We start from the raw sequence: 27,716 nt of genomic DNA on the forward strand, positions 1-27,716 counted from the left end.
AGACAAGCACCAAGATACAGAAGAACAAGAGACAGAAAACCAAGAAGCAGAAATACAAGAAGCTGCAGAACAAAAAGCGGAAGAACATTAAGCATAAGACTAAAAATCAGAGCAAAAGATAATATCTAAATTATAAGCAGAAGATGACTAAGCAGTGTATGGGGGTGAGTCCGTTCCTCCTCGTGGTGCCCCTGGAAAAGACCTGCTGCTGTAGGCCAAACTGAACGCGGACAAATCCTGTTGTAAATCTTTTGTGACGGGCAGAACGAAAGGTGTAATGTCCAACCTTTTATAGATAACAACTACAGGAATGCCTGTCACAAATAAGAATATGATGAAGAAGAAGAATATGAAGAAGATGAAGAAGTAGAATATGAAGAATGTAAAAAAAAAAGAATAATACGAAGAAGTTGAAGAAGAAGAAGATGAAGAAGGTGAAGAAGAAGAGGATGAAAAAGATGCTGAGGATGATGAAGGAGAAAGTGTGGGAGAAGTAAAAAAGAAGGTGAAGAGCATGGAAGTAGTGAAACATAAATATCTGACAAAATATAAAAATACTTAACATAGTCAATATTTCCGTAACTCAGAACGTCTTAAAAAATATATTAATTCCTGCTATTCCATTTGATTGGGCTAAACCTCTATGCCTTTATTGTCTCCCCCACCTCCCCCAATACATTCTACATTATGCTTAGTTGTTTTCCTTCATGTAGAATTAACCTACAAGGAAAGAAAGGGTTTATTTTCATTCCGATATTTCTGTCCCATTGACTTGCATTGGTTTCCGGTATCGGAATCGGCGATATCCGATACTTTTTCGGTATCGGTCCGATCCAATCCGATCCGATATTTCCCGATATCGGAAGGTATCGCTCAACACTAGTCATCACTAATAAACAAATAATAATCCTAAATCAGAGTGGAAATAGCTCTGGGATTGCATCTTATTCCAAACGCCTTCTATATATCTCCACTTAGTCAATAAGTTATAACCACAGTTCATCAATAGTACATCATCTAGTTATTAAGGTTCTGGATTGCACTCTATCAAAAATTGAATACTGGGGTGAAATATCCAATTGCTAATTAAATCTATTATGTAGTATAGTTTAAAATGAACATTTATTGAAAAATTCATAAAAACACATAAGAGACAATAATACAAAAGAGGAAAAAAGTAAACAGAAAAATGGGCATCTGAGGGTAGGTAGAAGCATAAATCGATATATAAAATAATGTACAAAAAAACACACAATGACCAAAGCCAGCCTAAGTAAAGACACATATGGAAACTATCATTTGGGTAAAGTGCAAAGTGCAACAAGAATGTCCCAAGTGGGTAAGTACTAAGACTACTAAGTAATAAGACTTACCCACTTGGGACATTCTTGTTGCACTTTGCACTTTACCCAAATGATAGTTTCCATATGTGTCTTTACTTAGGCTGGTTTTGGTCATTGTGTGTTTTTTGTACATGATTTTATATATTGATTTATGCTTCTACCTACCCTCAGATGCCCATTTTTCTGTTTACTTTTTTCCTCTTTTGTATTATTGTCTCTTATGTGTTTTTATTAATTTTTCAATAAATGTTCATTTTATACTGACCATGAGTCACATTTATAGATTCTTTATTCAATAAGGGATATCTGGTCACCAATTATTTTGCTCTTTTGGATTTATGTAGTATAGTTGTAGACAAATAAAGTGAATAGTGCATACCGCCCACTATAAAGATAATACATAAATTCATCACATCAAATACTATTGTAAAGTGACCAGTGCAAAACTGTATTAGCAAAACATAAGCCAAAAAATGTCAATAGTCCATTAAAGAATGGCAGACAAAGGGAGATAAGGATACAGACCCAGTGCTCTTGCCACACGCCCGACGCGCGTTTCGCCTAGCTTTCCCTCGTGAAGATGATGTACTATTGATGAACTGTGGTTATAACTTATTGACTAAGTGGAGGTATATATAAGATGTTTGGAACAGGATGCAATCCCAGAGCTATTTCCACTCTGATTCAGGATTTTTTTGTGATGACGAGTATGTTTATTTTAATATAATTAATAAAAGGATTTTTTTTAACATTTAAAAATGAAGAAACAAATCCCCAACAATCCAATGGAAAACGGTCCTGAGAACAGATGGAAAGTGTCCCAGGTGCCCTGAAGACATCGTAACAGATCTTAAACACATGTTTTGGGGTTTTTGGGGAGAGCGGTAATAGGACTGATTTATAGAATATGTAATGTAAGGGGCCAAGAGATCCTACAGTGGGGTTGTTGGGATATGTGGGGAATTAATGGGTCCGGCTGCAGATCAATTGGTTATTGCAAAAATACTTCATCAAGCCAGGAAAATGATTGTGAAACGTTGGTTACAGAAGAAACTTCCAAGATGAGTGGAAAGAATAAATTCATTGATCGGGAAGAAACAACTTGAAAGGAAAATCTCTATGACGAGAAAAGCCTGAAGTAAGTCTGAAAAACCGTGGGAGAATTGGCTGCAATGTCCTGGCATTGTCTCCGAGAATCTGACAAGACGAAGAAGGCTGGAAAGGGTTAATGACGATATAGACGGAGGAGACCGATGCAGTAAATGGGTGCGGTGTTAGAAGTCTGGTGCAAAGCCAGAACCAAGGGGGTACTGAAATGGTAAAAATGCTCCAAGTGTCAAAAATGTATGGAAGAAAGTGGGCTAAGAAGAAGAAGCTGAAAGAGGGGAGCGGAGAAGGTGTTAAGGGGGTCTTATAGGGGGAGAAAGCAGTGGGGGTTCCTTGCCTTTCATATGTATTATTTAGCACTCGCTCATTTCTGTTCTCTGAGGGAATATATTCATTGACCATGTGAACGGCGAACCTGATCCCAACCACCGAGTATTTGCTCTGGCTAATATCAGGAGGGAGGGGGTCACCGAAAACTGGACCTCTACGCCTCGTCTAGTGAAGTCTGAATTTACAAGGTGCATTTACTGTTTCGTCTTGTGGGCACCCCATTCACAAGAAAACGATTAAAGAGTAACAGACGTTTTAATCTTTATTTCATAACTCAATAGTGGCCATGAAAATAAGTAACAACGTCCTATATCTCAGAGGAATCCGCTTCTTTCTCCTCCAGGACTGAGCTTTCACTCTCAACTCAGGGGGAACATTTGTAAAATCTGTATTCAATGAAGAAAGACAGACATGACTGAGATAGATGGCAGTTGGTGCTTGCAAAATTCTATGGAGAAAGGGAGGGGGTTAAAGACAGACATTTTGACATTTTACTTCACATTCTCCTGAAACAAAAGTTACAGTTTTTGCAAAGTGCTGAAAAAAGAGATATGGACCGCACAGGAAAAAAATCATAAAATCATACATTGATCTAATGCCTCTCGGCAAAAATGTATATACTGAATATGAGGTTCCTAGTTTAACATTCTGCTCAGACTGTATGAAGACCACTGCCACGTCACGGCGAACCTCTCAGTGGGTCCAAACTTATTGCCTTAAAGGAGCGGCGTCGTGCGCTCACCACCGCCACAGTGGCCATGCTCCAGCAGGGCAGGCGGCCCGGACCCTCCCAGCGCCCATACTGCAAGACTGAGCCCCCACAATTCCAGGCCACACCACTCCACAGGCGGCCCCCCACTCTCCTTCCCCAGAAGGAAAAAAAAATACAATTTTTGTTTCTTTGAGTTGAGAAAAAAATAAAACCTAAGAATCCTCAAAGGTTTTGTTCATTCTGAATTTGTAATAACCATCTTCATACATACAGGTTTTCCTTGTTTTTTCCTCTCTTGGATTGGGAAAGAATTTTATCAATCTATTGTTTCAGCTCGATCTTCACCAAATAAGTGTCCTCGCTCGTCCCCTAGAAATTCTGTCCATAATTTCCATTTATTTTTATAATTGGCTGCTGTCCCTATAGAGATGTAGAAGTTCCTTTCAATGATTAATACCCGATTAATGTGGCATTTGTGTTCTCACAATGTAGGAAATTCTCCGGAGAACCATTTGTCCTCGATTAGTAATTCAGCAATAAAAATCAATTGTTGGATTACCGCATTTTTCGGACTATAAGACGCACCGGATCATAAGACGCACCTAAGGTTTTAGAGGAGGAAAATAGGAAAAAAAATGTAAGCAAAAAATGTGGTCATGATGCCCTGTTATGGGGGAGGGGGTCTGCTGCTGACACTGGTATTGGGGTAATGTCTCCCAATTCTGTTAATATTCTCCATCCTGGTATGTATGGCCCCTCTTTCCTGGTATATGTGGCCCCTATCCCATCCTTATATACGTGGCCCTCATCCCCATCCTGGTGTGCATGGTACCCCTTTATCCCCCATCCTGGTCTTCATGACACCCCTTTATTCCCCATCCTGGTATGCATGGCACCTCTTGATCCCCAATCCTGGTATGCATGGCACCCCTTGATCCCCCATTCTGGTCTTCATGGCACCCCTTGATCCCCAATCCTGGTATGCATGGCACCCCTTGATCCCCAATCCTGGTATGCATGACACCCCTTTATCCCCCACCCTGGTATGCATGGCACCCCTTGATCCTCTATCCTGGTATGCATGGCCCCGGTCATGCTGCCCACAAAAAAATAATCATACTCACCTCCTCTCTCTGCTGACACTCTTACTACATGAGTTGCGCATGGCAGGGCGCACATGACATCCCTGCAATGCGCCCTCACACAGTGAAGTGCTGTGCCGGAATAGTCACTGCTCCTCATGCCGGGACTCTGCGTGGGGAGCGGTGACCATTCAGTCTCTTCAATAGCCGTCACACTGTACAGCACCCCGGCTCCTGCTGCCGTTCTGCGGCCAGCGTGCCCGCTGTTAAAGACCCATGAATATTCACTACAACCCATGGGAGTGGGTTGTAGGGAATATTCATGAGTTTTATTAGCGGGCACAAAGACCGCAGAGCGGCAGCAGGAGCGCGCTGCAGGTACAGTGTACGCGCTATTAAGGAAACCGAATATTCATTGCTTTCCACGCCCATGGGCATGAGGAGCAGCGAATGTTCATTTTCTTTAGTAGCGGGCACAGCGTTGGCTGCAGCAAGCGGCTGCTACCTCCTGTGCCCCGCTGATCCCCCTCTGCCGCTCCCCCATACCTCCTACCACACAGAGCCATACAGTATATACAGGTATATAGTATTCGGACTGAGACGCACCACACACTTTCCTCCAAAATTTTGGAGGAAAAAAGTGCGTCTTATAGTCCAAAAAATACGATAGTTCTCCGCTCTTTCAATTTTCACATTCCCTTAACACAGATAATATGGGATTTATCGGGATTTCCTGCTATATCAGTGCTTTAACCCCTTCACATCCCCAGCCTGTTTTCACCTTCCTGACCGAGTCAAATTTTACAATTCTGTCACTTTATGAGGTAATAACTGGAACACTTCTATGGATCCCACTGATACTGAGATTTTTTCGTGACATATTGTACTTGATGACATTGGTAAAATCTGTTCAATATGACTTGTGTTTATTTGTGAAAAAAATTGGAAATTTAGAGAAAATGTTGAAAATTGTTGCAATTTTCACACTTTTAATTGGTATGCCCTTAAACCAGAGAGTTATGTCACACTAAATAGTTAATAAATAAAAGTTCCCACATGTTTACTTTATATCAGCACAATTTTTATTTTTGTTAGGAAGTTGGAAGGGTTAAAAATTGACCACCGATTTATTTTCCAACAACATTTACAAAACCAATTTTTTTAAGGGACCACATCACATTTGAAGTGACTTTGAGGGGTCTATATGACAGAAAATACCCAAAAGTTACACCATTTTAAAAACTGCACCCCTCAAGGTGCTCAAAACTACATTCAATTAATGTATTAACCCTTTACAGGTTTCACCAGAATTAAAGAAATGTGTAAGGAAAAACTAAAAATTGTACTTTTTCCCCACTAAAATATTGATTTAGCCCCAAATTTTGCATTTTTAAAATGGTAACAGGAGAAAATAGACCATGCAATTTGTTGTGCAGTTTCTCCTGAGTTCACCAATAGTCTATATGTTGTGAAAAACTACTATTTTGGCACATAGCAGGGCTCTGAAGGGAAGGAGCGCCAATTGACTTTTGGAATGCAAAACTGGCTGAAATCGATAGCACAAGCCAAGTCGTGTTTGCAGAGCCCCTGTTGTGCCTAAACAGTGGAAACAGCAAAAAGTGACCACATTTTGGAAACTAGATCCCTCAAGGAATGTATCTAGAGGTGTGGTGAGCACCTTGAACCCCCAGCTACTTAACAGAATTTTATAACATTGAGCCATGAAAAGAAAAAAAATCTAATTTTTCCCCACAAAAAAGGTTGCTTTAGCCTCAAATTTTTCATTTTCACAAGTTAACAGGAGAAAATGGACTATATAATTTGTTGCGCAATTTCTCCTGACTACTCTGATACCCCATTTGTGATGGAGAACTACTGTTTGGTCGCATGGCAGTGCTCAGAAGGGAAGGAGCACCAATTAAATTCTGGAGCGTAATTTTGGCTGGAATAGATTGCGGACGCTATGTCACATTTGGAGAGCCCCTGAAATGCAAAACAGCGGAAACCCCCACAAGTGACCTCATTTTGGAAGCTACACTTCTTGAGAAATTCATCTAGGGGTGTACTGAGCATTTTTAACACTCAGGCGCTTCACAAAATTGTATAATTGCTGAATAAATGAAAAATTACAATTTTTCCACTAAAATGTTGCTTTGGCCCCAAGTTATTAATTTTAATAGGCATAATAGGAGAAAATGAGACTCGGAAGGGACTGAGCGCTATTTGACTCTTGGAGAACAAATTAATGTCAGTGTTATACAGCCAGAAACCATCTTTAACTAATACAATCAGATCCCACAATAAATGTCATTGGATCTAACACAGAAAGAAAATAATTGCAGGCTTTGTTTGCCTCCCAACAAAAATGGGCTAAACAGCCATCAAAAGGTGTGCACTTAAAAAAAATCTATTTTATATATAAAAAAATAAATAGAGAATTCAATGTCAAGTGAGATAAATGTGTATATATATATATATAAAATCACTTGACATTGAATTTTCTATTTATTTTTACGTAGTAAAACATAAAGTGTAAATATTTGATATCAGAATAAACATACTGATTGATAGAGCAGAGTGAGGCTTTTTAATGAAGATCTGGTTCTACATGCGGAGACGAGGCGCCCATACTGATCCTCTGCGCCTCTGGTTATATAATGAGACATACAGAATCTCTTCTCAAGAGGTTTATGGAGATATTGACCCAAAATGACTAAGGCCGGAATCTTACACAGATAGTTGGTGACTAGAACGTTCATTTTCACGGGAAGCTTTAGGGTCACATTTACATATAAAGAACCAGGATAATAACTGTTTATAGTAAAAAGCAGTTTATTAAGAATAAAACAAAAACAAGCAAACAATGAACAACTATTTACAAAAGCCGGGGAAGCTTGAAGTGTCCTTGGTGGTCCCTGGATGGACTTTGGTGGGGAATATTCCCAGCGTGTGTGGAGTATCCTGAGATGTCAAACACGGTTCTGTTGGGGGAAAATTGACAGAAGGGGATTCATATCCAGGGGCCGTGGGGGAGGGGTAAATGTGGTCGTAGATTAGAGGAGTATTAATAAGGCGGATTGGAAGAAGATGGAAATGGGGGATAAAAATAAGATGGTGATGGGTAGTTATACAAGGTTATGGTTGGGTAGTTGGGATGACGCACAAGTGGGTGTATACTGGGAGGGGGATCAACGCATCTGGATATGATGTGGGAAGGTTCCATAGAATCATTGGGAAAGAAAATTCGGAATCTGGAGCAGAAAAGTTGGCCGGAGCAGTTGCTTCTGTTTCTGATCTGATGGGATCTATGTGGTTTGGAAGAGAATGAGGATGGGAACCTATAGATCTGTAGGGATATCCATGAACGATGTAGGGGGCCAGGTCAGGTGCGTAGATGTCCTGCTTGCTGACCGCCGTGTCCTGGAGCTTCATGGAATCAGGAGGGACCCGACTCACATCCACTGTCCAGAAGTTTCCTTTGGCCTGAGTCTGTTTTGGATCCTTCAGCTCCTGAAATAAAGATGAAATAAAATCAGATAATGGTTCAAATACATTTCTAATTTCAGGAACATAAAGTCACTACTGTATATAGGGGTCATAGAGAATAAGTTATTGTGATAATAACTTTGTAAATGGGAAGGGTGGCTATATGGAAAATGTGGAGGGTTACTACTGAGCGTGTATATACATAGTCATGTAGAAGACGTTCATACAATAGGTTTCCATTTTTTACTCAGAGCCTCAGACTTTTCCCTTCTACATTTTTAATGTAAGTAATGTCTGTATCCATGTCTGTGTCTTGTGTGAAGGCCTTGAGCGGGGTGTAGGATCGTTCCCTAATTTCTAGGGAAATTTTCTATCAATATAGAAAAGTCTGGCATCTTTGAGTTTATTTTTAGGGGTCTTTAGGAAGCACTATTTTTCAATTATATTAGGAATGGGAAATAGATTTTCAGAAACTGTTATCAATATGATACCTTCTAAAATAATATCAAATTCTTTAAAAAATATTGTAACAAAAAAGACGCCTAAAATTAAGCAGATGAAATTCATGAGCTAGAAAATTGTTACTGCGGTTATAAATATTCTGTGAGATGAAGAAAAGTCCTGACTCATTAGAGGAGAACTACAGCGCTGTGTGTGATGAGGTTTATGGAGGAGAACCTGGCGTGTACGAAGCGAATTAGATAAAATTACTATGAGCTGAAACGTGTCCAGAAAGTGAGATCTGATCTAAGAGACCATTGTAAAATACAGCAATTTTATTAGATCTTGTATTAGAATCATGAAATGTTTAAGGTTTAAGACAGGACTTGTAGCTAGTTAAGTAGGTGTTACCCCGTGCACCATATTGATGATTTCACCCGATTTCCACCATTTACCATCTCATAAAATGATGCATCTTAAAATGTATAGAAATCTCCCCTCATACATGAAAACCAGCAACGTCCATTAGAAGAGAGTCACCCCAGTAAATGACCACGCTGAGTCCTCACCCTTCTGAAGCAGTCGTTCGAGGACAGGTTGTGTCATGGAGTCTTTCCATCCTTAGTATTCTCCATTGAAGATGGGGAAGAAGTCGCTGATCTTTTCTAAAATCTAAAAGCAAAGAAAAAACCTCAGTCCTACAAATATCTTAATAACAGTGAACCTTTCTATCCTAAATTGAGAATTCTTTCCTATAGAGCATTTCTTAGAACTGAAGTTTTGTATTGAGGGTAAAGAACCAGCAAGAAGTTTAGAAATCTTCGAACCTGGATGTTTTCTGCTGTTATAACATTTAACAGTTTATTCACACAATGCAGGAAAATCTTAGTATTTTTTCATGTGTGTGATTGAGCAGAAGAAATAATTTGTCCACTCAGTGTGAGAACAGCCTTAAATGATTTCTTGTTATCCTCTACTTGTCCTTTATAACATCGTTCTCTTACCTGCGACAGCTTCAGCTTCTTGTCTGGGACACATTGTATCACCAGCGCAATCATGGCCAGGTAAGAGTATGGAGGTTTGGGGTATCGCTGGTAATTCTTTTTCCTGGAGGACTTCTTCTCTTGACCTGATGTCATGTTTGGGTCACACTGGACCATCGTCTTCTCCTACACCACCACCCATGTTGGAGTCCATCTGCAGTATCTTCTCAATGCTGAACAGGATCGGTGATGGCATATTGAAGGTTTCCTGGGGTTGGATACTAAAGTTGAGGTTTGAGTTGTTGTCTTCACAGATGCCAATATTAGATCAGATGTGAAAAGGGCTTGTTAAGTGCTGATCCCTCCACCTCAGGCTTTGTTATGTTAATACCACCAAAACAAGATGGAGCCCATTGCTGGTAACATCTCAACTGCTATAGAAAGACCTAGATCCATAAAGACAATAGCAGTATGAATACACAAAGTTTCAGTCCTTGGGTGTGATCCATCATTAAGATATGTTTTGTCATGTATATATTGTGCATACACTCAGTGTATACCCTGCCGCCCCTTATGTATATAAACGCCCATAGTGATGGCAGCTTGTGCCCTTGTCTGAAGAGTTGCATTTTCAAAAGACCAAATTAATAATCATTTATTGATTTCCCTTGTGATTCCATCTACAATATTATGAAGGTGCAATAGATTTTAGTGGGTACCACCGTGGGGCAGTTTAGATACAGACGTGTTACGTCCGTCATCCACGGGCTGACATATGGTGTTAGATGAAAATTATGAGCTTACATATAAATACTAAGAATATAGACAGGGTCGGACTGGGGTGTCTGGGGCCCACAGGGAGAACTGACTCTAGGGGCCCACCTACAGCCATATGCAAATATCTGTTATCCGCTATCCCTGTTATAGCATAGCATTGACTGGCGGCTCCTGCACATATACTGTGCGACACTAACTGGGATGTAGAATTACGGTAGTTTGCAGTAAAGGGCTTCTTTGGTTAAAATAAGTTATCACCGATCCATGGGCTCTACAGGATAGGTGATAACTTATTGATCGTTTGGGTCCGAACATTGGAAAACGCACCTATCAGAAGAATGGGGAAGTTTCATCCCTGACAGGACACTTATCCCCATTTTAAAATGCAGCGACAGGTGGGACGTCTGACCGCAGCTCCATTCATTCTCTTGGGGGCTTCCAAAAAAGAGCAGCGCTTACAGCCACTGAGGGAATGATTGGATCAGTGGTCGAGTCGCACATGAGCTCCAGTCTAATGGGGAGAAAAGCTCCACATTCTGCCGATTGTGTCCCAGCAGTCAGACCCCCACCAATCAATATTATTACTGATCCTGTGCAGAGGTGATTACTTGTTTTCACCGGAGAACCCCTGTAAGTGCATCTCTGCCGCTCTGGTCCAAGTATTTAATCTCTAAAGCCACGGCCCCACTATCAGTATTTGGTCAGTATTTTTTTTTTCAGGAGTGGGAGACAAAACCAGGTGAGGAACAATCAGAGAAAAGGTAGAATAGGAACAAGTGCAACAATTCTGCAGTTATCACCCACTACTTGTTTTGGCAGCGACTCCTGAGAAAAAATACTGACCAAATACTAATGGTGGGGCTGTGGCCTAATGGAAAAAAATCTTTTCCTAGTTAATATCAGCAAGAACAAAATGACCGCCATACACAACACAGTTCACTATATCAACACCAATAATATCACATACAAAAGGGACAAATATCGCCACACCATGACTAGATCATATATTACCACCACAAAGTGACCGAATAATACCACATACAAGGAATAAATATGGCCACACCATGACCAGACCACATATTACCACCCCAAAGTGACCAAATACTACAATACTGATCATGAATACAAACCACAATACTAACAACACTGTTATTGCCACCAGCGACATTATACACAGGAGCTCTCTATATAGTGTTAGTGTACAGGTAACACAGTGATCACCAGTGATATTATACACAGGAGCTCTGTATATAGTGTTCGTGTACAGGTAATAAATACAGTGATCACCAGTGACATTATAAACAGCAGCTCTGTATATAGTGTACAGGTAATACAGTGATCACCAGTGACATACACAGGAGCTCTGTATATACTATATAGACACATGATCAGAATTGTTGGTACCCCTCGTTTAATGAAAGAAAAACCCACAATGGTCACAGAAATAGCTTGAATCTGACAAAAGTAATAATAAATTTAAAAATCTATGAAAATGAAGAAATGAAAGTCAGACATTGCTTTTCTGCTTCCACAGAATTTAAAAAAAAAATAAACTCATGAAATAGGCCTGGAAAGAAATTATGGTACCCCTGAAAATAATGTGACAAAAGGGACATGTTAAATCAAGTTGTGCCCACTAATTAGCATCATAGGTGTCTACAATCTTGTAATCAGTCAGTGGGCCTGTATATAGGGCTACAGATACTCACTGTGAGGTTTGGTGACATGGTGTGTACCACACTTAACATGGACCAGAGGAAGCAAAGGAAAGAGTTGTCTCGGGAGATTAGAAAGAAAGTTATAGAAAAGCATGTTAAAGGTAAAGGTTATAAGACCATCTCCAAGCAGCTTTATGTTCCTTTGACTACAGTGTCACATATTATTCAGAAATTTAAGATCTATAGGACTGTAGCCAACCTCCCTGGACGTGGCCACAGGAGGAAAATTTATGACAAATCAAAGAGACGGATAATATGAATGGTAACAGAAGAGTCCAGGAAAACTTCTAAAGAGATTAAAGGTGAACTTCAAGCTCAAGGAACATCAGTGTCAGATCATACTATCCATCGTTGTTTGATACAAAGTGGAATTCATGGGAGACGACCAAGGAGAACACCATTGTTGAAAAAAAAAATAATAAAAAAGCCAGACTAGAACTTGGCAAACTACATGTTGACAAGCCACAAAGCTTCTGGGAGAATGTCCTATGGACAGATGAGACAAAAATGGAAGTTTTTGGCAAGGCACATCAGCTCTATGTTCACAGATGGAAAAATGAAGCATATCAAGAAAAGAACACTGTCCCTACTCTGAAACATGGGGGAGGCTGTTATGTTCTGGGGCTGCTCTGCTGCATCTGGCACAAGGTGTCTTGAATCTCTGCAGGGTACAATGAAATCTCAAGACTATCAAGGAATTCTAGAGAGAAATGTGCTGCCCAGTGTCAGAAAGCTTGGTCTCAGTCGCAGGTCATGGGTCTTGCAACAGGATAGTGACCCAAGAATGGCTAAGAGGAAAACATTGGACTGTTCTGAAGTGGCCTTCTATGAGCCCTGACCTAAATCCTATTGAGCATCTTTGGAAAGAGCTGAAACATGGAAAAGGCAACCTTCAAACACGAGACAACTGTAGCAGTTTGCTCATGAGGAGTAGGCCAAAATACCTATTGAGAGGTACAGAAGTCTCATTGACAGTTACAGAAATCGTTTGATTACAGTGATTGCCTCAAAAAGTTGTTCAACAAAATATTAAGTTAAGAAGAAGAGAACCATCATTTCTGTCCAGGCCGATTTCATGAGGTTAATTTTTTTTAAAATTCTGTGGAAGCAGAAAAGCAATGTCTGACTTTCATTTGTTCATTTTCAAAAGTTTGTAATTTATCAGATTCAAGTTATTTCTGTGACCATTGTGGGTTTTTCTTTCATGAAACGAGGGGTACCAACAATTTTGACCACGTGTGTAGTGTAAGTGTACATGTAACACACTGACTCAACAGTGACATCTCTAGGTGAAGTCCTTCATCTTCATCTGGCACAGACGGCCATCACTTCTTCCAGCCAGGAATCGTCTCTGCAGAAAATAACACACAGTTATCAATAACTGATCTCTTCTAGAGCACATTCCCACTCCCCCGACTTCTACACTATACCAGTTGAAGAAAAAAAGCAACATAGTGCCATCCTGCAAAGTAACAGGACCCCTCTTTTGTCCCATCCCATGGAAAACAATTTCCTAAAAAGTAAATTATATTACTGAAGTAATAATGTAATAATAATAATAATAGGAAACTAAAGTAATAATGTTCCCCACTGGCCACCATAAACTAATAAAGTATGTTCTTCAATCTGTCCCCCAAACAGTAATTAAGTCCCTTGTCCAGCCAGGCACCCCCATATGTCCCTTCTGGCCCCCATATGTCCAGGGTGGCCTCTCCATATATTTATCCTAGCCCACATGTATCGAGCCTGCCCCCCCCCATATATCCATCCTAGCCCTCCATGTTTCCAGCCTGCCCCTCCATGTATCCATCCTGGACTCCATGTATCCATCCTGACACCCACCTGCATATATCCCTTCTGGCCCCCATTTGTCCAGTGTGACCCCTCCATATATTTATCCTAGCACACGTGTATCGAGCCTGCCCCCTCCCATATACCCATCCTAGCCCCCCATGTGGCCAGCCTGCCCCCCCCACATATTCATCCTTGCCTCCATGTTTCCAGCCTGCCTCCCCATATATCCATCCTGGCCTCAATGTGTCCAGCCTGCCTCCTCATATATCCATCCTGACACCCCCCATGTATCCAGCGTGCCCCTCCATATATTTATGTTAGCTCACGTGTATCGAGCCTGCCCCTCCACATATCCATCCTAGCCCCCCATGTGTCCAGCCTATCCCCCCCATATATCCATCCTGGCCTCCATGTGTTCAGCCTGCCCCCCCTCCATAGATCCATCCTGGCCTCCATGTGTTCAGCCTGCCCCCCCATAGATCCATCCTGGCCTCCATGAGTCCAGCCTGCCCCCCCCCATGTATCCATCCTGACCTCCCATGTGTCCAGCCTGCCCCCCCATATATCCATCCTGGCCTCCCATGTGTCCAGCCTGCCCCCCCATATATCCGTCCTGGCCTCCCATGTGTCCAGCATGCCCCCCCATATATCCAGCCTGCCCCCATATATCCATCCTGGCCGCCATGAGTCCAGCCTGCCCCCCCCCATATATCCATCCTGCCCACCCCCCCTTTGCCTGGGTCCAGCCAGGGTCCCCCCTTGTGTGTCCAACCAGGGTCCCCCCTTGTGTGTCCAGGCAAGGTTCCCCCACCTTGTGTGTCCAGGCAAGGTTCCCCCCCTTGTGTGTCCAGGCAAGGTGGGCTTCCCCCCTTGTGTGTCCAGGCAGGGTTCCCCCTTGTGTGTCCAGGCAGGCTTCCCCCCTTAATATAGCAGAACAGTGCACAACGTACATAACAAAAATATGTTAAAATACCTTCATATTCAATGGACAAAGAAGTCCACACGTGAGGCGCCCACCAAAAATATATAGTATAGACACTAGTGGTCCTGATCAACAGATCTCTAATGTATATGTCCAAGTAGTGTATCATTGGTGGTCAGCTAGTGCTGCCCAACTGTATAGCAAGATACCCATGTCAGTGACCATATAATGTAAAAGTAAAGTCTACCTGGACAGAGGGCTGACAACGAAAGTGCTCACATGTGGACCACGCGTCCACCCCGACGCGCGTTTCGGCGTTACCTTCTTCATGTGAGCACTTTCGTGAGCACATGTGAGCACATGTGAGCACTTTCGTTGTCAGCCCTCTGTCCAGGTAGACTTTACTTTTACATTATATGGTCACTGACATGGGTATCTTGCTATACAGTTGGGCAGCACTAGCTGACCACCAATGATACACTACTTGGACATATACATTAGAGATCTGTTGATCAGGACCACTAGTGTCTATACTATATATTTTTGGTGGGCGCCTCACGTGTGGACTTCTTTGTCCATTGAATATGATGGTATTTTAAGATATTTTTGTTATGTACGTTGTGCACTGTTCTGCTATATTATGTGATGTATTCTTTTTAAATCATATATTTAATAAAAGCTATATTTTATGATCAACTACCTGCTGTGTAGCTTTGATCGCATTTTTTCCTTCGCGGTATATGTATCATTAGCGATTTGCCTACAGTAAATGTCATTAGGTGCTAGCCATGGAGCTCTAACTATTAGTTAATATGCACCTGCTGAGAAACTTTGATTATAAGGCTTCCCCCCTTGTGTGTCCGTCCAGCTGGGCATCCCCCCTTGTGTGTCCGTCCAGCTGGGCTTCCCCCCCTTGTGTGTCCGTCCAGCTGGGCTTCCCCCCCCCCTTGTGTGTCCGTCCAGCTGGGCTTCCCCCCCCCCCTTGTTTGTCCGTCCAGCTGGGCTTCCCCCCCCCCTTGTGTGTCCGTCCAGCTGGGCTTCCCCCCCTTGTGTGTCCGTCCAGCTGGGCTTCCCCCCCCTTGTGTGTCCGTCCAGCTGGGCTTCCCCCCCTTGTGTGTCTGTCCAGCTGGGCTTCCCCCCCTTGTGTGTCCAGCCAGGGGCCCAGACCATTACATACACACACACACACACACACACACCTCTTACCTTCCTGCGCTCCCGTGCGGTGTCCTCCTTCTCCTGAGCTGCGCGCCTCCTTCACAGCAGGCGCATGACGATGACGTCATACGCCGGCCGGCGAAGGGAGACGCGCCGCTTCAGCTGCTTCACTGGGACGTGCGCCGCGGTGGTTCAGGTAATGAACGCCGCGTGCGTGCGTCCCCGCATACACTGTGCCTGCGCTTTTAAAGGGCCTGTGCCCCTTAAAACCGCAGGATTTTTTTTTTTTGCTCTTTTCTCCCCCTCTCCTCTGCAGCAAGGGGCGGGGCCCACCGGGAAAATTCCCGGTATCCCGCCAGCCCAGTCCGACCCTGAATATAGATGTCTCTTTATCCATATGGGAGGAGCTCTGGTGGTTTATGATGTCTTCCTTTTCCGTATTCCGTAGTTCATTGTTCACTCATCAGTAGACATCTGTATTATTTAGCGGCCCCACTTTTTCATACTGCAGTGGAATATACTCATTGACCATGTGAATGGTTACCCCGAACCTGGGATGTCAAACTCAAATACACAGAGGCCAAAATTAACAGCTTGGACAAAGTCGTGGCCAACCTTGATATTTATTAAAAAAATGCCTAAAATTATTGAGGACATTTCTCCTTATCAAATATAACGATGATTTTTTTCATATGGAAACAAACTTAGAGGGGTTGTCCCACGAACAAAGAACATTTTAATTAATAGATCTTATATTATATTACTCCAATATTTTATTTTATGTAAGATCAGTAAAAAGCATATGGCCCAATAGGTCTAATTTAAATATGTAATAAAACATTGGATAATGCATTATGATGCCAACAATAGTGAACCCAAACACACTGATACACCCACCGTGAATTCCTCCACACGCACGGTATGATAACCCTACTGTACCGCCCCTTCATAAATCCACCCAACAAAAAATAATGGACCCCTTCACAGTATGGGTCTCCAACTGTAATCCCCACATAGTCCTCCATACAGTATAATGGGCCCCACACAGTCCTCCAAACAGAATGGGCATCACATAGTGCTCCATACAGAATAATGGGCCCGCATTGTGCTCCATACAGAATAAGGGTCCTACATGGGGCTCCATACAGTATAAGGGGCCTACATTAAAAAAAGAAATACTCACCTCTGCCCGTTCCCTCTCTGCTCTGGTTTCTTCATGGTGTCTTCAGATCCTCTGCACATCTCGGTACAGCGGGCGCTTTGTAACAATGTCATCGCACCCGCTGCACTGAGACATCAGACGCAAAGGGGGAGTCAGGGGAGAGGGAGTTTCAGCTGATTCCTGACTCTCCGTCCTGCATCATTTCTTTCACAGGCATCTAAGATGCCGATACAGTTGAAAGTGCAATGCCGGGTGAGGAACCCACCCAGAATAGCGGGCCAAATATACTCAGGGGACCCACCCAGCATCGCGGGAAAAATATACTCACCCTGTAAGCCCTAAATTATGCAGTGGAGCATTTGTTTTGGCTAATGTCAGTTGGAGGGTGTTACTAGAGACTGAACTTCCATGCCCCTCTATGGAAGCTTCAATTGTATGAGCTGTATTTGTTATTTTGTCTTGTGGACCCCCCACTTGGAAGAACAAGTTTAGATGTTTGTCTGTCCCTAGTATAAGTTAATAAGCTTCATTGATTCTGATCTCCACGATTTTTGTATGACGCTGTTTTACTATTTAATCTTAATAGCTTTTCCCTCTGTATAAGTAGAGGAGATTGCAGCCCGTTAGTGATTACTGTCATTCATTGTGACACATTTTGATCATTTTTGCCATTGGATTAACCACTGAGAAGTCCCCCAAACACATAAGACAAAGGTCCTCTGCCGAATGATCATTCCTTGTGTGAACGTTTGTTCGTTGGTGATAGAAAACCATCATCTCAGACCACATTGACCGTGTTAGACTGTTTTCAGCCATTGATGCAGCCAGTGGTTATCATCAGGCTAAAAAATATCCAATATCGGAGATCTGTGTTTAGAACGATGATTTGCCGGTCAGACATTGTTTTCATCAATCTTTTTTTTTTTTCACAAAAATACCCGACGATCGATTGTTATAGTGAAAATGTCCATTTTGGCTGCTTTTATCTTATCTGACCAAAACCGGTATAATACGAATGCTGAGGGATCCTAAAGGACCCCATACAATTAGAAGCTTTTGCCGATTGTTTGGTTGACAGTAGTGTTGAGCGAGCATGCTCGACACTGCTCGGTACTGGCCCGAGCATCACGCTACTCGGGATGTTCGGCGAGCACCGAGCATTTCCGGGTTACTCGGGCGGGAGCTCGGGTCTCCACCCTGCATGTTTGGCGCTCTTTACAGAGCCAATGAACATGCAGGGATTGCCAGCCAGTCACTGTAATGCCGCAGTCATGTTGGTTGTGGGCATTACATTGATTGGCTGGCCGCACAGCGTCACCTCGAGTATTTAAAACTGGGCGCCACCATCTTGGACACAGACGGCTGGGATCAGACAGTGTAGGGACAGCGCTGCTGATTTAGGGAGAGATATATACTGCAAAATAGTTAGTGTAGGGTCTGTAATGGCTGCCAAATCAAACAAACAGTCCTTCTCAGGACTAATATCCATCCCAGATATCAGGCAGGCAGGCTGTATAGGAGACGCAGTGGTTATACCAGCAAACGCTGCATTACAGTCCTGTGTGCTCCTGTTACTGAAATTTCTGGGACTTAGCTCCAGGTCTCGGGGGCCAGGAAAAATCCTTTTTTTTCATCGAAATCCTCTTTTTTTTTCCTCCTTCACACTGTACAAATACCCGTCTTATTAACCTTTTGGTGAAAACCCCCCCCCCCCCCCCAACAAAAAAAAAAAAGAAAGTGTGTCTGACAGTTCAGACACAAATATATCTGTTTAAAAAAAAGAGTCTGGTGTATGCCAAAGAAATAGAAGTGTGGTTTTGCAGTTCCATGGTTCAAACCCTCTGTATTATCCGCTTTTGGGCCATTTTTACCTAAAAAATAACAAAAAACAGTTTGAGTGTGTGGCTCACTGTTCAGCCGCAAATATATCTATTTAAAAAAGTCTGGTATACACCAGTAAATTATAACTGTGGTTTTGCAGTTCCACGGTAAAAAAATCTCTATTATCCAGCTTTTGGTATTTTTTCCGTAAAGATAAACAGTAATAGTTTCTCCCTGATTGTTTAAAAGAGTCAAGTGTAGGCCAGAGAAATAGAACTCTGGTTTTCCTCTTCCACGGTTACAATCTACTTTTTGTTAACCTTTTTCCATTGATCGTGCGAGTGTAAGCTATTTTACTTCATTTACAATGGGCAAGGCGAGTGGCAAGGGACGTGGAACTGGACGTTCTGGTGATGGTGCGTGCAGAGGACGGGGCCCTGGCCAAGGTGAAAATGTGCCACAACCAACAGCCACATCTCACTCCCAGTTCTTGACCGAATTACTAGGGAAGCACAGAACACCACCAGTATCGCGACCTGATCAGTGTGAACAGGTTATTAATTGGATAGCAGATAATAATTCCAGTTACCTGGCCACCACCAGCTCCGGTCTGTCTTCCACACGGTCAAATCTTAGTAGCCGTGAGTCTCGACCGCATACTCCTCCTCACCCTGATGCTTCTTCCTCCCACCATGCCGAGTGTCAGACAGCAACTGATCCCACACTTGGACACTCTGAAGAGCTGTTCACTGGTCCATTTCCAGATTTGTGCCCCTCGTCTGCTCCGCTAGAAGGGGTGGAAGAGGAGATCCCATGTAGCGATGCCCAAATATTTGAACAGCCACAGGAAGTCGACGCTGGCAATTTGTCACAAGAGGTGGACGATGACTAGACACAATTGCCTAGAAGTGAGGAGGAGGATCGTGGTTCGCAAGTGGAAGAGGAGGAGGTGGATGATCTAGTAACTGACCCAACATGGCAGGAGGACATGCAGAGCGAGGCCAGCAGCACACAGGGTGAGGGAGGCAGAGTACCCCAACAGGTAGGAAGAAGCAGTGTGGTGGCCGCACACAGAAGGCAGGCAACAGTTCCCCGTAACACCAACACGAGGGATGTTGCCAGTACAACCTGTAGGTCTTCCAGAGTCTGGAATTTTTTTAAAGACTCTGCTGATAACCCCAAAAAGGCCATTTGTACCACCTGCCATGCTATCATCAGCAGGGGTGACAAAACTACGAGCCTTACCACCACCAGCATGATCAGGCACACGGCAGCAAAGCACCCGACTTTGTGGGGTGAACCCCAGGGTCCATGACCAGTGTCAGCGGGTGTCACCACTGCTTCTTCCACTGTTGTGCGTGCAATAGAACCCCTTGTTGTGTGTGCAAGGCAATCCCCTGTCCATACTGCATGTAAAGATACCCCCTCCTCTAAGTCTTCACTTGTTATGGCAGTTTCTCAAGAAACAGCATCAACGTCCATGTCCACGTCCCACAGCAGTGTTCAATTGTCCATATCCCAGACCTTTGAACGAAAGCGGAAATTCACAGCCAACGCCCCACAGGCCACAGTCCTAAATTCGCACATTTCACGACTGCTTGCGTTAGAAATGCTGCCTTTTAGGCTGGAGACGGAATCCTTCCGCAACCTTATGGCGGTGGCTGTCCCTCGGTACTCGGTCCCCAGCCGACACTATTTTTGCCCGGTGTCCCATCCCCGCACTACATAAGCACGTGTCCCAAAACATCTGCAGTGCCTTCAACAACGCAGTTATTGGGAGAGTCCACCTGACAACGGACACGTGGACAAGTGCTTGTGGCCAGGGACGTTACATCTCCCTGACGGCACACTGGGTAAACATCGTGGAAGCCGGGACCCAGTCGGACCTTGGGACGGAACACATCCTCCCCACACCGAGGATTGTGGGCCCTATGTCAGTCAGAGTTGCCCCCACAGTGTACAGCTCCTGCGCATCATCCTCCATCTCAGATATCACCACATCAGTTACAAGCTGGAAGCACTGCAGTACTGCCTCCATCAAGCGGCAACAGGCTGTGCAGAAACTCAAGCTTAGGTGAGAAACCTCACATTGCTTGTGAGTTGTGATCAGCTGTGAAAGAGCAGGCAGATCTGTGGCGGAGACCGCTGAACCTACATCCAGGCATGGTCGTGTGTGACAATGGCCGTAATCTGGAGGCGGCTCTGAGGCGAGACGAGATCACACACGTACCATGCCTGGCTCCTGTGCTTAACCTCGTGGTTCAGCGGTTTCTTAAATCGTACCCAGAGTTGCCAGATCTGCTTGTCAAAGTACGCCGCCTGTCAGCTAATTTTCGGAAGTCGGCTACAGCTTCCGCCGCCCTTGCTGTGTTGCAGCAGCGTTTGCAGTTTCCGGCACATCGACTGGTGTGTGATGTCCCCACACGTTGGAACTCTACCCTCCACATGTTGCAAAGGATTTGTGAGCAGAAGAGAGCAATTGTGGAGTACCAGCTGCAACAAGGCCGTCGATATTCAGGTCAGACTCCACACATAAGACCTCAGGAGTGGACCTGGATGTCTGACATATGTACCATCTTGACAAACTTTGAGGAGTCCACCCAGATGGTGATGATGCCATCATTAGCATCAGCATTCCACTTGTCTGCCTTTTGCAACGCTCTCTGCAGAGAATTAAAGAGGAGGCATTGCAGCCAGAGTATGATGAGATGGATCAAGAAGCAGTAGCGGGCGATTACACAGCCCAGCCTCATCTGATGAGGATGAGGATGAGGAATCATGCACGGTAGATGATAGTACCTGTACAACTGTCATACCGTCGGTTCAGCGTGGGTGACCTGAGGACAGGGGGGGGAAGGAGGAGGAGAACATGGTCAGTCATCATCTTGGTGAGGACACGGAAGTCTTGCCCGTTACCAGTCTGGCACACATGGCTGACTTTATGTTACGCTGCCTTAACCATGACACTTGCATTGTCAAAATGTTGGGTGGCAGTCATTACTGGTTGGTGACACTTTTAGACCCCCGCTACAAGGAGAATTTTCACTCTCTTATTCCTGAGGTGGAGAGGTCTACAAAAATGGGCCAGTACCAGAAGGCCCTTGCTGCAGAACTCTTAAAAAAATTCCCATCTGAACACGCTAGCGGCAGAGGTCACAGTTCGTTGACCAACCAAGGCGTATATGCGAGAGAGATGCAACGCCAATCCAGCAGAGGCAGGCGAACACTGTCAACTTTCTGGGACAGTTTTCTGAGACTCGCCCAGCTTACAGGCGCTGAGGAGCGGGGTACTCACAAGGAGTAGAAAGTTTCAAAAGATGGTGTGGGAGTACCTTGCCGACCGTACCAGCGTCCTCCGTGCCTTTTAATTATTGGGTATCCAAGCTAGACACTTGGAATGAACTCACTCTGTACACCTTGGAGGTCCTGGCATGCCCTGCCGCTAGCGTGTTATCGGAGCGTGTTTTTAGTGCCGCTGGGGGAATTATAACTGATAAGCACACTCGCCTGTCAACTGACAATGCTGACAAGCTGACCCTTATCAAAATGAACAGGGGCTGGATTGGGCCAGATTTCTCATCACCACCAAATGACAGCAGAGTAACATAAAGTCAAATCCACTGTGTTATTTCGGGAGGTGTATTCCCATGCACCGCTTCACACCCACACATGGGTATACGCTTCCTCATTTCGGCTGTTTTTGGCTCTTCTCCTTATCCTCAGCCTCCACCACCACTATGCCACCAGGGTGACCGTGGTCCGTGTTGCCATTATTGAAAGTTCCTCCGTCCTTATTTTTGGCAGCTTTTGCTTGGAAGGCATAAGCAAAGACTATGGGAGACCCACTCCCCAATAATGGGAATAATGTTTTTAAGATGCTGTACTGTATGGCTCTTGTAAGGGGCATTAAAACCATCTTGTTAAGCTACTGCCACCTCCACCACTTTTCCAAGGGGCATTAAAACCATCTTGCCAAGCTACTGCGACCTCCACGTCTCTTCCAAGGTGCATTAAAAGAGTCTTCTTAAACCACTCTGAACTCCACAGCTCTTCCAAGGGGCATTGAAATGTTTTTAATTACCTCTAACCTAAACGACTCTTCCAATGGGCATTGCAATTCCTCCTAATTTTAGTCAGCTTTTGCTTTACAATGCAAAGGCGAAAACTAACGGAGACCCACTCCCCAATAATGGGTAGAAGGTTTTTAGTACACTGTAATCCACGTCTGTTTCAAGGGGCATTGCAGTTCCTCAGTTTTTGGAAAGCCTTCTATTCACTGCTTAGGCCAACAGTGTACAGGAGACCCAGTTGCTATAAATGGAAAAAATGGTTTAGTTAAGGCCCTCTGACCTCCATGTCATTTTCAAGGGGCATTCGAGTGCCTCGAAATTTTTGGTAGGCATTGCACTCACTGTATGCCCTATAACTGTGTAGCTGAACCGCTCCTTTTGTTACAGAAACATATCCTACAAGACATGTGTGGTTGACTGGCCTGATATTGATGTGAATGGTCCCTGTTCCTCCTGCTCTTTCTCCTTTGCCACTACCTCATCCATCATTTATCACCTGATGCTTTGTTTTAACGGGAGTCAGAACTGAGATAGTAGCAGGAAAACATCCAGCAATCCTCGGAGGAGGTAGGATATGCGCCAAAACGCTGACCACCTCAGGCCTAGCCGCTACTACATACATGCGCTTGCATTCCAACAAAACAAAGCAGATGCTAACTTCTATCATCCTCATCATGCTCCTCACCTTGGCACTCTCAACTCCCCTGATGGAGAAGCCAGGGCCCACCGGAGGAGGCTGGTTTTCTGGTGGGCTCGTCCAATGCTGCTCTAAAGCAGGCCAGGCTAAGAAAAGTGTGGGCGACGTTCTCAGTAGAAATAGGGGCGGCTGGGGACCGTTTATGGACAACCGGCCGCCCCCAGGCGGCTGGGGACCGTGTGTGGACACCCAGCCGCGGGGCAGCTGGGGACCGAGTAAGGACAAACGGCCGCCCCCTGGCGGCTGGGGACTGAGTATGGATACCAGGCCGCCGACGCAGCCATGACGTGGTGGCCAGATTCCACCTCCACAGGCCCAATTTCAAGTGCAAGCAAGCAGTATGGTATTGCAGCCTGGGGGTGGGTGGGTGGCAGGCTGCATACTTGCGCTTGCATTGCAAGGAATGGGAGAGGTTCCAATTGAACACTGCCCTGGGACAAGGACTTGAACGGGGATAGTTGCAAGTCTTCAACGACAGGTGCAGGGTGGGAGGCATCTTTGCATGTACGATGAACAGGGGGTTGGCATGCACACACTACAGCGGAATAGGCTGTCCTTCCCACTAAATGCACTGGGGAGGGCACAGGTAATGTTTTGGTATGCGCGCTTAATGATATGTATAAGGCACACCGGGACAAATAGGGGCGGCTGGGGACTGAGTATGGATACCTCGTTGCCGAACAGCCATGAGGTAGTGGCCAGCTTCGGCCTCCTCCAAACTAAAAGGCCCCATTTCAAGTGCAAGCTAGCAGTATGGCATTGCAGCCTGGGGGTGGGTGGGTGGCAGGTTGCACACTTATGCTTGCATTAAAAGAAAACAAAGCAGATGCTAACTTCTATCATCGTCATCATCATCATGCTCCTCACCTTGGCACTCTCAACTGCCTGTGTGTGATCTGCAACATAAACAAAGGAAAGATAGGGGAAAGCTGTCCCTACAGTAACACTAAGCTGAATCCCTATGATGTAGCGGGCTGCCTGTTCCTTGTGAACAGACCCGCCTTCGTCCTCGGCTAGTCTGAACAGAGACCTATAGAATCAAGGGAGGGGTCCCTAAATGAACTAAGGACTGGGACAAAAATGGGACACCTCCTAAACAGAAGTTGTTGCAGAGCAAAAAGTACAAACTGACAAAAAGGTACTAAAGGTCCCAGAGGACCAAGAACTGAAAGAGATAGGCACCGAAGCACCTGGCTAGAGAGACAGTCTAAACAACACTGAAGTCCAGCAAAGCCAGAAGAGCGGAGCTGGAATATATATAGGCAGCTGGTCACGTGACCGCAAAACACAAGATAGCAAAAACTAACAGGAGGGTTCTAACACCCTGATGGAGAGGCCAGGGTCCACCGGAGGAGTCTGGTTCTCTGGTGGGCTCGTCCAATGCTGCCCTAAAGCAGGTCAGGCTAAGAAAAGTGTGGAGGAAGGCGACAGGAGAAATAGGGGCGGCTGGGGACCGTTTATGGACACCCAGCCACCCCCAGGCGGCTGGGGACCGTGTGTGGACACCCGGCCGTGAGGTGGCTGGGGACAGAGTATGGATACCTCGCTGCCGAAGCAGCCATGAGGTAGTGGCCAGCTTCGGCCTCCTCTAAACTAAAAGGCCCCATTTCAAGTGCAAGCTACAAGTAGGGCATTGCAGCCTGCGAGTGGGTGGGTGGTTGGCTGCATATTTGTGCTTGCATTGCAAGGAATGGGGGAGGTACAATTGAACATTGCCCTGGGACAAGGACTTGCACGGGGATCGTTGCAAGTCTGCATCTTCTGATGCGGCAAGGATCACTTCTGATGGGCACACTTTTAGGCAGTGACCTGGGAGTCAGAGATGCTTCCAGGGGTCTTCCCCATGCTGTTCCCATGTCTTTTCAGCACTGTATGTATGTGTCATACAGCATATGGCCAGATAAGATTGTAAAATGTTAAAATGACATTTCCCAGTGAATGCATTTGTTACGGTTGAAAGCAATACAAAAACGCATGAAAAATGCTACTTGTGAACATAGCCCAAGGTGTGGAGGAGTATTTTAGTTTTTGGTTATTTATTTTACCTTATACACACACACACACGTCTTTACTAGAGATGAGCGTTGTTCTACTCGAACTGTTCGCCAATCTCAAATTCGAGCTGTTTTGGGCGGTGTTCGAGCCGTTCGGCGAACACGAACAATTTGAGAAAAATTCGGCTGTTCGAGGTTATGTTCGATAACTGTTCGTGCACCAAAATCATAACTGGATTTTTTCTCAGTAATGATGAAAATTAATGTTAATACGCAGTTTGAGTGTACAGCGGGGTGTGGGGAGGGGCAGGGGATGGATCTCTGCAGGAACAATGAAGATCTCCATTTTTTTTTCTCTTTCCCGCATTTACAGTGGGGAGGTGCAATCTGTCAGCCTATCAGCAGCGCACACACGGAGCGAAGTGCTTTTTTTCACACAAGCAAGGGCATGTGTCATTGGCAGTGTATGTCACATGTCCTTGCCCTATAAGACCAAGCCATTTTCCCCGTCGCCACCATTTTCTCACTGCTGCAGCTGCGTGTTAGACGGCACCGCTGTTGCTGTGTGCGCTATACCTTGTTAATTTCAAGCCAATTTTCGCACAAATATACAGATAGCTTGGGAGTAGGGAATAGTTGTGATTGCAGTCCTTTTAAGGACTAGGTTACAGCATTTCCTACGACTTTTATCAGGGAGGTCTGTGCTCTTAAATAGATCGGTTGTGGGAGTAAAGACTAATTGTAATTGCAGTCCTTTTCAGGACTAGGTTACATCAGTTCCTATCAGTTTTTGCCAGCCAGGTCTGTGCCAGTGCTGTGCAAGTTTTTTTCACAGCATTTGGCTGAATCTAGCAAAGCTAATCCTCTTTGGCCTATTGCAGAGTGTGTTAGTCAGTGGAGTAGCCTATCTGTGTTGCAAGATATACCACCTGTGTATAGAATACCAATTTTTTTACTGCACCTAGTGAAGTAAAATCTTTTGGGCATAGCATCATTCTATTAGTCCATCTATACTGACCTCCATCAGGTTGCAAATTAAAACTAATTTTTATCTGCATCTACAGTACCTCTGAAAAAATATTTGGGCTTCTAGCAGTGTGTGGGACTTGTTCTATTAGTCCATCTATACTGACCTCCATCAGGTTGCAAACTGAATATATTTTTTTCTGCATCTACCTCTGAAAAAATATTGGGCTTCTAGCTGTGTGTGGGTCTTGTTCTATTAATCCATCTATACTGACCTCCATCAGGTTGCAAACTGAATATATTTTTTTCTGCATCTACCTCTGAAAAAATATTTGGCCTTCTAGTAGTGTTTCGGACTTTCTCTATTAGTCCATCTATACTGACCTCCATCAGGTTGCAAATTAAAACTAATTTTTATCTGCATCTACAGTACCTCTGAAAAAATATTTGGGCTTCTAGCAGTGTGTGGGACTTGTTCTATTAGTCCATCTATACTGACCTCCATCAGGTTGCAAACTGAATATATTTTTTTCTGCATCTACCTCTGAAAAAATATTTGGCCTTCTAGTAGTGTGTCGGACTTTCTCTATTAGTCCATCTATACTGACCTCCATCAGGTTGCAAATTAAAACTAATTTTTATCTGCATCTACAGTACCTCTGAAAAAATATTTGGGCTTCTAGCAGTGTGTGGGACTTGTTCTATTAGTCCATCTATACTGACCTCCATCAGGTTGCAAACTGAATATATTTTTTTCTGCATCTACCTCTGAAAAAATATTGGGCTTCTAGCTGTGTGTGGGTCTTGTTCTATTAATCCATCTATACTGACCTCCATCAGGTTGCAAACTGAATATATTTTTTTCTGCATCTACCTCTGAAAAAATATTTGGCCTTCTAGTAGTGTGTCGGACTTTCTCTATTAGTCCATCTATACTGACCTCCATCAGGTTGCAAATTAAAACTAATTTTTATCTGCATCTACAGTACCTCTGAAAAAATATTTGGGCTTCTAGCAGTGTGTGGGACTTGTTCTATTAGTCCATCTATACTGACCTCCATCAGGTTGCAAACTGAATATAGTTTTTTCTGCATCTACCTCTGAAAAAATATTGGGCTTCTAGCTGTGTGTGGGTCTTGTTCTATTAATCCAT

General features: G+C 44.2%; 1 pseudogene; it reads right to left on the bottom strand.

The window, feature by feature from the left end:
• Window positions 1-7,638: 7,638 nt before the first annotated feature.
• LOC141229010 (forkhead activin signal transducer 3-like) lies at window positions 7,639-9,640 on the bottom strand (annotated as a pseudogene).
• Between the last annotated feature and the right edge of the window lie 18,076 nt (window positions 9,641-27,716).

The sequence above is a fragment of the Phyllobates terribilis genome, unplaced genomic scaffold, assembly GCF_046119375.1.
Source record: "Phyllobates terribilis strain yellow unplaced genomic scaffold, ASM4611937v1 Scaffold_449__1_contigs__length_1482836, whole genome shotgun sequence".
In the NCBI taxonomy this organism is placed as follows: Eukaryota; Metazoa; Chordata; class Amphibia; order Anura; family Dendrobatidae; genus Phyllobates; species Phyllobates terribilis.